Source organism: Carassius gibelio, chromosome A25 (genome assembly GCF_023724105.1).
Source record: "Carassius gibelio isolate Cgi1373 ecotype wild population from Czech Republic chromosome A25, carGib1.2-hapl.c, whole genome shotgun sequence".
NCBI lineage: Eukaryota > Metazoa > Chordata > Actinopteri > Cypriniformes > Cyprinidae > Carassius > Carassius gibelio.
This window is the reverse complement of record NC_068395.1, coordinates 1,490,868-1,501,261: the sequence shown is the minus strand read 5'-3', so window position 1 is coordinate 1,501,261 and position 10,394 is coordinate 1,490,868.

The window sequence follows — 10,394 nt, the reverse complement described above, 5'->3', positions numbered from 1 at the left end:
ATCTTCACACAAACACACACAGACACACACACACACACACACTTTTTGTCCAGTTGAAATATCTAGAAATCCTTAGAACAAGATAAATGTATTTATGCAGCACTACATTAGATGTCAAGACTTGTTTTTTAGACAATGCATCTTTATTATGGGTGTATTTTATCTTAAAAATGTCAGTGAAATAAACCTACCACTGCAGTAGGACACTCACACACTCATAAAGTAAATAAATAAATAAATAAATAATTTTTTTTTGATGATGATGCAAAGTGTGATGACTAACTGATAAACTGGACTCTTTCATTTATGAGGTGTATTGGTTCATGAGGAAAATGCTTCCATGGATGAAGAGATGCCACTGGACATGGTCAAGACAGTAACTTGCAAAGATGCCACAGACGCTGTTTTGATTAAGTACATAAAGGATTGCTTTCAGTATTGACTCCCAGGAGACGAACATGTTAGTTATTCCCCGTTATAGAAACAGCTAATTATATTAAACCACAATCCGTTTATCAGTGTAAAGTTCCTGAGGACAGCTAGCATCTCCTGTTTAAGTGTCTGTAAAACAATTGATAGACTATGCTCTCAGAGAGGGAAAAAATGGATGCAAACAGAGCATGCATGCAAACCAGGACTGCAGAACTGCAATGCGCACATGTGTGTGTGTGAACAGATTGAGCAAACGTGTGTTTTCCTGCCACACCAGACCCTGCTCTTCATGTTAAGAATGCTAATGCCGTCCTGCCGCTCTGAAACAGTGAAGGGCACCACGGCATTGATCACGGCTTCTCTCCACCATCCGCTTTAACACCTGCCTTCACCTGCTGAGAGCCAAGACCCCTCACACCTGCCCTGCCAGAATGAAGAAAAACCAGACAGATATCCAATATGAGGTTATAGTTGCATTGCTAGAGCTAACTAAAGGCACTGACAACACTGCATTAATGGAATAGAAAACATGCAATAAAATACAATTTGTGAATTTAGTGAATTGTCATGCATGAAACATGAATCTGCAAATGAAACGCAACAAAATATCTTGATGTAGTTTGGTTGTTCAGGTAAATTAAGCATGTTTTTAATGAAGTACAGATGTTTTATTGGCAAACAAGACAAATACACTTAGTTTTCATGATGCATTTTTTGTATTTATTTTGTTTCAAAATGCAGTGGCAGAAACTTTGATTTTATAAAGGATTTATAATTAAATATAAATTAAATATTACACTTAATAAGTTATAATATTGTCCTTGTCATTTATTTGCTACCAGCTGTAAAAAATCAGAACTAGTGATGCCACATTTGCAAATGAATCACTCTTTTGACTGAACAGTTCAAATTCAGGGATTCAGAAGTTCATGATTCAGTTTGATTCATTTGGACAGTTCACTCATGCACACTATTGGAAACTTTAAACAGAAATCAAAAACAGTAGCCGATGAGGTGGATATTTTGTCTACATTTTCAGGCTGTGTTTACCTGCAGTCCATTGGAGAAAATAAAACTTATTTGACTTCCTTGACTTATTATACTATTGTTTGTCAGCAATGCATTAGCTCTTTTGTGTACAGATTGAAAACGACTCATGCAAAGATGAATTATGTATATATATATATATCCGGGATAAAGATAAAAAAAAATCTTCAAACTACTCAGAACAATAATAAATAATAATTATTTCGACATTTATTCGTACACTGACTGAACCGAGAACCGTTTCTGTCAGACGCGTCCGATTCGAGAACCGAGGAGCTGATGATACTGCGCATGTGTGATTCAGTGTGACGCAGACTGACTCACAGCTCGTCTGAACCGAACTGATTCTTTTGGTGTTTGATTCTGAACTGATTCTGTGCTTATGTTATAAGCGCGGGTAAACTGAAGGCTTGAATTAAGGGCAGTCATCGCTAATGACATTACATCGAGCGCAAAAGAACCGGTGAACCGTTTTTTTTTCAACTGGTTTATTTGATCGAATTGTCCGAAAGAACCGGTTCACTTGAGCACCTGCTCCTTTGCCCCTTAACTGCCCTTTTGTCAAAGCAAAATTTCCTCGAATTTTTTTTTTGTAATAACATACCCTTTTGTGAATGCCTGCCAACGCCCAATCATAATATTATTACAATTTATTAATAATTAATTAGCCGTAAATAAAATTACCAACATGATGACCTTTCACCTGACTGGGAAAATTCCTCACGCCACACGCACATTTTTTAATTGCTAAAGGATATTTCAACATCGTGGCAGCTGGTAAGTGGTGTTTCATTCTCAGCGAAGTGATTTTGATGTTTATATACTTATTATTATTTTACAAGAACGATGTGATGTGAGAACATGCAGATATGTTGTTTATAGTGCTGTGTGTAGCCCTGTAGTGTAGAAGTAACACAGTAAGGCATCGAGGGGTCTGTTTTTTTTAAGTTATTTGACTAAACTTTTATTATAGTACAGTACTTAATTATTTTTTAACACGTTGAGTGCCTTAAAAATAATTATCACAACACTGGTAAGGCTTATTCAGATTTTCTCATTCTCTGAATTATCATTATAAAAATAAAAACTATTCAGAAATTAATTATATAATTATATTTTAAATGTGACGCAAATATTTTTTTTTCTACAATAGCAACAGTGTTTACAACAGCAAGACCACTTTAGCCTGTAAACTCAATAATATCTCTCTGGAAATAAATGTAAAAATATCAATGTCAATAAAAAATGCATAATATACCTGACATCAAAGTGCAGTGTGAAGAATATGAATAACAAATGTAGCCTGTCATTTGTTTACATTGCAAAGGTGTTCAATTTTAGACAATAACTACAACAGTAGTAATAATATTAATCATTGTATTCCAGTGTATCAGTTTTTTATGTTTTGTATCAATATTTAAGGTGGACTTATTGATTAGGTGCAAGAGTAGTAGTGATGGTTAAAATAATAGATTAATGCTGAAACAGAGAAGAAAAAGCCATCAGGTTGGGACAATTTAAGACATTTCAGTTTCTAATCCCAGAGCTATTATTATTTTAAACTTAAAATTGTCTTCTCTATTGTTTCTTTTTCAAAACTGCATCAAAGCATTTGCTGCTGTATCAATACATAACCATCCATATCTATACGTGAATCAGCAAGGAATGCATCACAATATATTGCTGTATTGATATTTTGAACAGCTCCATTTAAAGCCTTGTTCCATGTGCCCCTTTTATACTTTGAGCACCTGCCCCTCCAAAGGTCTCTCCACGGCCCTGTTCAGAGGGAGTGTCAGCCACGCTAAAAAAGTTAACCGCTTAAGTCATTTGGCAATTAATGCTTATTGGAGATGCGAACCGTTTCAAACTATTCAGTTTTATTTGGTGAACTGGTTCAAGAAGATCCGGTTACAACGAATGATTCCTTCGTGAACAGGATATCACAAACTGCTTTGTTTTGAACTCTCTTGGAAGAGAAGACAATGCTGAATAAAGTCATAGTTTTTGCTAATTATGGAGCAAAATGTATTTTCGATGCAGTAATATGCAGTTATTAGCCGTGCCCAGTGCCACTGTATTTTTTGTTTGGTTTTCATGAGACCCCCCTTGAAATGACCAGGACCCCCCATTGCCCCCCCCCCCCAATCAAAATTGTCTGGAGCTGCCACTGATCAGGAGAGCACTATAAAGTCAAAACAGCAGACTCGTTTCTCGTTTCTCGTTTGGCGTTTCTTAGCTGACCTTCCATTAGCGTTGTGCTTTTGTAAAATGAACGCAACCCGTGGAGATTCCATTATAAAGCAATTTACTTTAGCTACCTGCCAAGTGCTGCTGGCAAATTACTACCCAGAAACTCTGTCATGCGAGAGGACGTGTCTTAATTAATCTGCCAAAACACAAAACACTCTTATGATGTCTAATTCTTACACATGGACTCAGGGAACCACTATAGACACTGAGAAATGGGCAATAATTAAAAAGTTTAGGATGGTCTGCCTCAGCTTTAACAGCTCGTCAATGTCGATTGAGATGGCCAATCAAATCAAAGGAGGCGGGGCTTCACAGGTCACAGGTAATGATTATTGTGATCAGTGTCCACGGTTTTCCCATGGAATTGGGCTACTTTAACTCTGTTGCCGTGTGTTGTTTTTTTTATAGCTATATATTGTGATATTTCGCTTCTGGCATGCAAATTTTACCTGGAGGACCCTGCTCAAAAACTTGTATTTTACCCCGAGGAACACGATTTTTAATGGGGACCCCCCTCGAAACACCATCGGGCTATTTTTGGGTTATTGGACGATTCAGTTTTTAACGGTGAAAGAGCGTGAGGTAAGGTGTGAGCATCCAAATGTTAAACATCCAAACAAAATGATACACTGTGATGCAAACTACTCAGCTATTTTATCAAAATTTAGCCATTTGGGGATTTTAAATAGGATGAATCATTTACGTGATTCATGTGTTTCATCGAGTTCAAACTGACGGGACAAGAAACATTTCACCGTTTTGCGTTTTCAATGCATTCACAGAACTTTCCCCCTTATTTTACCTTTCTGGTCACTTTTTTGAGAACATTCTCCAAATGTACAGGAAACAGGAAGTTTATGTAAAAAAAAAAAAACGTTCCTGACTAACCAACATTAAACGTTCTGGGAATCATTAACTAACATTCAAAGAACGTTCTGGGAACGCTGAAGCATTTTTATTTGCATTTAAAAAAAAAACTTTATTTCCTTTAGTTCTAGTGCAGTAACTGTGATATTTTAACAGAAGAAAGCATCAGCAGATCAAATGTCGTCGACCGTGAAGTCGGTTGTGGCTCTGCTCTGACGTCAGCGCTGACGCTTAAAAATCAATTTAAATATTTAAATCTTTGAAATCTACGTCCTTTCAAATTACGTTTCCCATCTCTCTCCACTGGATTCAGCCTCTTCCTCAGCTCCCCTATGTGTGCCATGCCTTAAAATATCCCCTGCACTTCAAAGAGATGTTAAGTGTGTTCCAGCAGCATCCAGACACAGAGGAAACTGATAGTGCTTCGACTGAAGCACATAATAACAACACTGTGAATAAATAACAGTGATCAGCAGTTAGGCTCAGAGTTTTATGCAAAGTGAATGGAGCATCTAATCTCCTCTTAACTGTGCATGCACTGATCAACCACTAAGATTTATAACTGGGAAGAGGGTCAATGATAAAGCATGGTCCAGTTGCTGCAAAGAGCATCTTTCCATACTGATGGCCATTCAGACGTAGCATAATCTGAAGAAATAAACATTTTGCAAGCACCAATGAAATTGCAAGCATCTCCTTATCTTATAGTAAACTATAAAACTATAACTAAAGATGAATTATATGTAGGTAATGCCCGATTCTTTCCTAAAAGGCTAATTGCACGGTTTTTCCAGCTTGCTTGTGACTGGGTTACTGTATAAAAATAATGTTAAGTTCATACGTTTTGCATCTTTACAAACTTTAATTTATTTTTTAACATGACTTTATTAACATTCATAAACTATAATAACACTCACTGTACATTTTCTAGACACACACACACACACACACACACACACACAAAGTGGCAGAATGTGCAATATAATTAAACAATTATTAGTTTGATATTACTACTAATAGTTAGTTTTATTTTATTAATATTCTTAACAACAAAAATTATGTATGTGTTTATTAATGCATGTATTATAAATAATGTTTAATTGAACAATTTAAACAACAATAATAATATTGAATCGTTATTCAGTTAATTATTATTCACTTTTAAAAATAATGTTAATAATAATTATAATAAATCAAGGATAATCACTAATAATAATTAATATTGTTTATTAGCCTAAATGTAGGATGTTGACACATAAATACAGAATTTAACTTCAGTTCAGAACTGAGACTGAAACTAAATGAATCCCACACAAGGAAATGTCCAGGTCAAAAAAAAAAAAAAAAAACTATTTTTACAAGGACATTCTCTGCAGTTTTCCTAAGATTTACCCAGCTCCCCGCTGTATTGATTTGTGAGTGTGTTCCTGTCTATTTAAAGCTGTTCTCTTCACTCTGTTCTCTTGTCATCCTCTTGTTTATGTAAAAAGGTGATTGAATGTTTTTGCACAGGGAGAGTGCTTGCATATAATTCATACCATGGTTTGAAAAAAACTGGCAGAAGTGACTGATAAGTGCTAATGAGTGGAAAAACCTTTTAGGATGTGCCACGGTGATGACATCCGAGCATCAAACATACATTTCCAGTTTAGTAATGTTTAGTTCCTGCATTCATGACCCGTCTGAGCTGCTGAATGTATTTACTTGTGTGTCTGACACAGAGACGACGCTTGGATTCAGAAGAACCAGAAACTAAACTGGAAACAGACTTTTGACAATTTGCAGCACAATCTGCTTTTTTTAAATAATCATACAATTGCCCATATAGGTGTCACACATAATGACATTTACAAGGCAAACAAAAGATAAAAACACAATAACATTAAGCCACAACCAGAATTAAGACTTTACTCAAGGGATTTACTGTACTCACACTCACATGCCAGTAAAAGTTAGAAAAACTAAAAACTGTGCTTTTTGAGGAGAAAAGTTTGTAACTTTTTTTTTTGCTTTGTACATTTTGTGTTTGCACCATACATTTAAACTCTTAACTTTACCACAGTTATAGACCAGCATAAAAAAATAAAAACACATAAACAAAATAGTGTGCATGAATGATTGAACAAAACTTAGCATCAAAATTGTAATAGAAAAGTCTCTTTGTTCCAAAAGTACATTTTCAAAAATCAAAATAAAACATAATTTTGGAATCCAATGATAAATTCTCCCCAGGGTTATTATAAGAATATTTTATAAGTAAAATTAAAACCATTAAAAAACATTTTCATACTTGAAATTAAATAAAAATAACTAATATAATAATAATAATAGTAATAGAATATATATATATATATATTTTATTTAATTTCAGCTAGTTGCCAATGCAACATTTATCATTTTGATTTAGTTTAATTTGATGTACTGAAAAAGCTAAATTTGTCATGATCCTGGTTCCCTTTCCCCTTTTCCCCTCCCCTCTCTGATGCTTTTTCTTCTCTTCTCTTTGCACTAATCTTTCTTCTCTCGTTAATCTCCTTCAGCTGCTCCTCATTGCGCTACTCTTCGCGCTTGGCTTCCCGCACCTGTTTCCTCTTCTCCTCTGATTAACACTCCTACTTCTTTCCCTTTCCTCCCTACCTGCCTTGCCAGATTATTCCCCTAAATACGCTTAACTGGTATGTCTTGTTCCCTGTCGTTTTGTCCCAGTCTTAGTCCTGTTTGTTCGGGGTGCTGTGTGTGTGAGCCTGGAAGTTTAGCCGCTGCTCGTCTCCTGACCTGCTGATCTCTCCCTCTCTACTGCGAGGTTGCGGAGCTGTCCACCGTACTCAATCCGCCGGGGCGGCCGGTGGCTTTTGCTTTCTCCTTTTGAACAAAGACGAGTTTTGGTTCCAGTTTTGCCCTTTGGGCTTTTTTCTGTTTGCATTCCCTAATAATCTGAAGCTCCTGAGTTTGAACATTAAAGACAATATTTGCTCCGCGAATTGCTCTCTCTGGTCCTCTTTCCACACGACAGAATAATCTGGCCACTATGGACCCAGCAGGAGAGCATCCGATACAGACGGCCGTCGAGATCCAGGGAGTTATGCTGGGTAAACACGAGGAGGAATTATCGGCCGCCAGACAGGCCGTGGAGACGCTGGCGGCTCAGGTGACGGATCTGGCTAGACAACTCCACCAGTGTAGTCTCAATCCGCCAGCCCTGTCCGGATCCGTTCACTCCACGGAGCCTCGCATTAACAACCCGCCGTGCTATTCCGGTGAGCCCACCCAGTGCCGTTCATTTTTAATCCAATGCGAGGTTGTGTTTTCCCTCCAGCCGTCAACCTATTCTGGGGACAGGGCCAGGATCGCCTACGTTATCTCTCTCCTCTCCGGACGGGCTCGCCAGTGGGGAACGGCAGTCTGGGAGTCAAGGGCTGTGTGTGTCGAGCGTTTTTCCCTCTTCAAGGAGGAGATGATCCGTGTCTTCGACCGGTCTGTCTACGGGGAGGAGGCCTCCCGCCTCTTGTCTTCTCTGCGCCAGGGTAAGCGCTCAGTTACAGACTTTTCTATCGAGTTCCGCACTCTGGCAACCTCCTGTGGCTGGAATGAACCGGCGCTGCTCGCTCGTTTTCTGGAGGGGCTCCACGGGGGTATAAGGGATGAGATATTGTCCAGGGAGGTCCCTACTCGCCTGGATGCACTGATCGACTTGGCCTTACGCATCGAGAAGCGTTTTGACCAGCGCCGCCGCGCTCGGGGTCTGGAGTCCGCCCTACTGGCTCCTCCGCCCGCCGATCCCCTGGCACTTCCCTCCTCTGAACCTGAGGCCATGCAACTGGGCGGCATCCGCATTTCCGCTGCAGAGCGAGAACGAAGAGTGGTCAATCGACTCTGCATGTATTGCGCTTCACCTGCGCATTTTGTCGCCGTGTGCCCGTTAAAAAACAGAGCTCGTCAGTGAGGGGAGGGCTTCTGGCGAGCGCAACCACTCTAGTCTCTCCTCCTAACTCCTGCACCACCTTCTCGATCCATCTTCGCTGGCCTGGCTCCTCTGCCTCCTGCAGGGCTCTGATTGACTCCGGGGCCGAGGGCAATTTCGTGGATGAGTCATGGGCTCGTGCGCAAGGTATTCCCCTGATGGAGTTAGATGCACCCTCTCCCCTATTTGCTCTAGATGGAAGCTCTCTCCCGAGGGTTAACCATGAGACTCCACCCTTAACACTCACTATCTCCGGTAACCACCGTGAGACCATATCCTTTTTAACTTTTCATTCTCCTTATTTCCCAGTAGTTTTAGGGCATCCCTGGCTAGTACTTCATAATCCCCAGATTAACTGGATAAGGGGTACCATCCTCTCTTGGAATGTGTCTTGTCATGTCAACTGTTTAACCTCTGCTATTCCTCCTGTATCCTCTGTCTCTGTGTTTCAGGAAGATCCAGGGGATTTGTCTGGGGTGCCGGAGGAGTATCACGATCTGCGGATGGTTTTCAGTCGTTCGCGGGCCGCTTCTCTCCCCCCTCACCGCCCTTATGACTGTAGCATCGACCTTCTCCCGGGCACTACGCCACCTCGTGGTAGACTGTATTCCCTGTCGAGGCTAGAACGCGAAGCTCTTGAAAAATATCTATCGGAGTCCCTGGACGCAGGTACCATAGTTCCCTCATCCTCTCCCGCGGGCGCCGGGTTCTTCTTTGTTAAGAAGAAGGATGGTTCCTTGCGCCCCTGTATAGACTATCGGGGCCTTAACGAGATAACCTTTAAGAACCGTTATCCATTACCCCTCATGTCATCGGCCTTTGAGGTCTTGCAGGGCGCCAAATTCTTCACGAAGTTGGACCTTCGCAACGCCTATCACTTAATTCGCATAAAGGAGGGGGATGAATGGAAGACCGCGTTTAACACACCCCTTGGGCACTTTGAGTATCGCGTTCTCCCGTTCGGCCTCGTAAACGCCCCCGCGGTTTTTCAGGCGTTGGTAAATGATGTTCTTAGAGACATGCTAAATATATTTGTTTTCGTCTATCTAGATGACATTCTTATCTTCTCGCCCTCCCTCCAGGTGCACGTCCAGCAGGTTCGCCGCGTTCTTCAAAGGCTTCTCGAGAATAGGCTGTTCGTCAAGGCGGAGAAATGCTGCTTTCACGCGCGCTCGGTCACCTTTTTGGGATCGGTTATTTCAGGGGAGGGCATTAGCATGGACCCCGCTAAGGTTAAGGCGGTTATTGACTGGCCAGTTCCTGATTCTCGCGTCGCCTTGCAGCGTTTCTTGGGGTTCGCCAATTTTTACCGCCGCTTCATTTGCAACTACAGTCAGGTCGCAGCGCCCCTAACCGCCCTTACCTCTGTCAAGTCCAGTTTTGAATGGACCGAGTCCGCCCAGCGCGCTTTTGACCGCCTGAAGACCCTTTTCACGTCCGCTCCCATCCTAATGACCCCTGACCCCTCCAAACAGTTCATAGTCGAGGTTGACGCGTCCGAAGCAGGCGTTGGAGCTATACTCTCCCAGCGGTCTGCCTCCGATGGTCAGATCCACCCCTGCGCTTTTTTCTCGCACCGACTAACTCCCTCCGAGCGTAATTACGACGTGGGTAATCGTGAACTACTCGCTATCCGCCTCGCGCTAAGTGAATGGCGTCAGTGGCTAGAAGGTTCCTGCGTTCCTTTCTTGGTATGGACGGATCACAGGAATCTCGAATATATTCGTTCAGCGAGGAGGATGAGTGCCCGTCAGGCTCGTTGGGCATTATTTTTCACCCGTTTCGACTTTTCTATTTCCTACCGACCCGGCTCGAAGAACGTCAAGCCTGATGC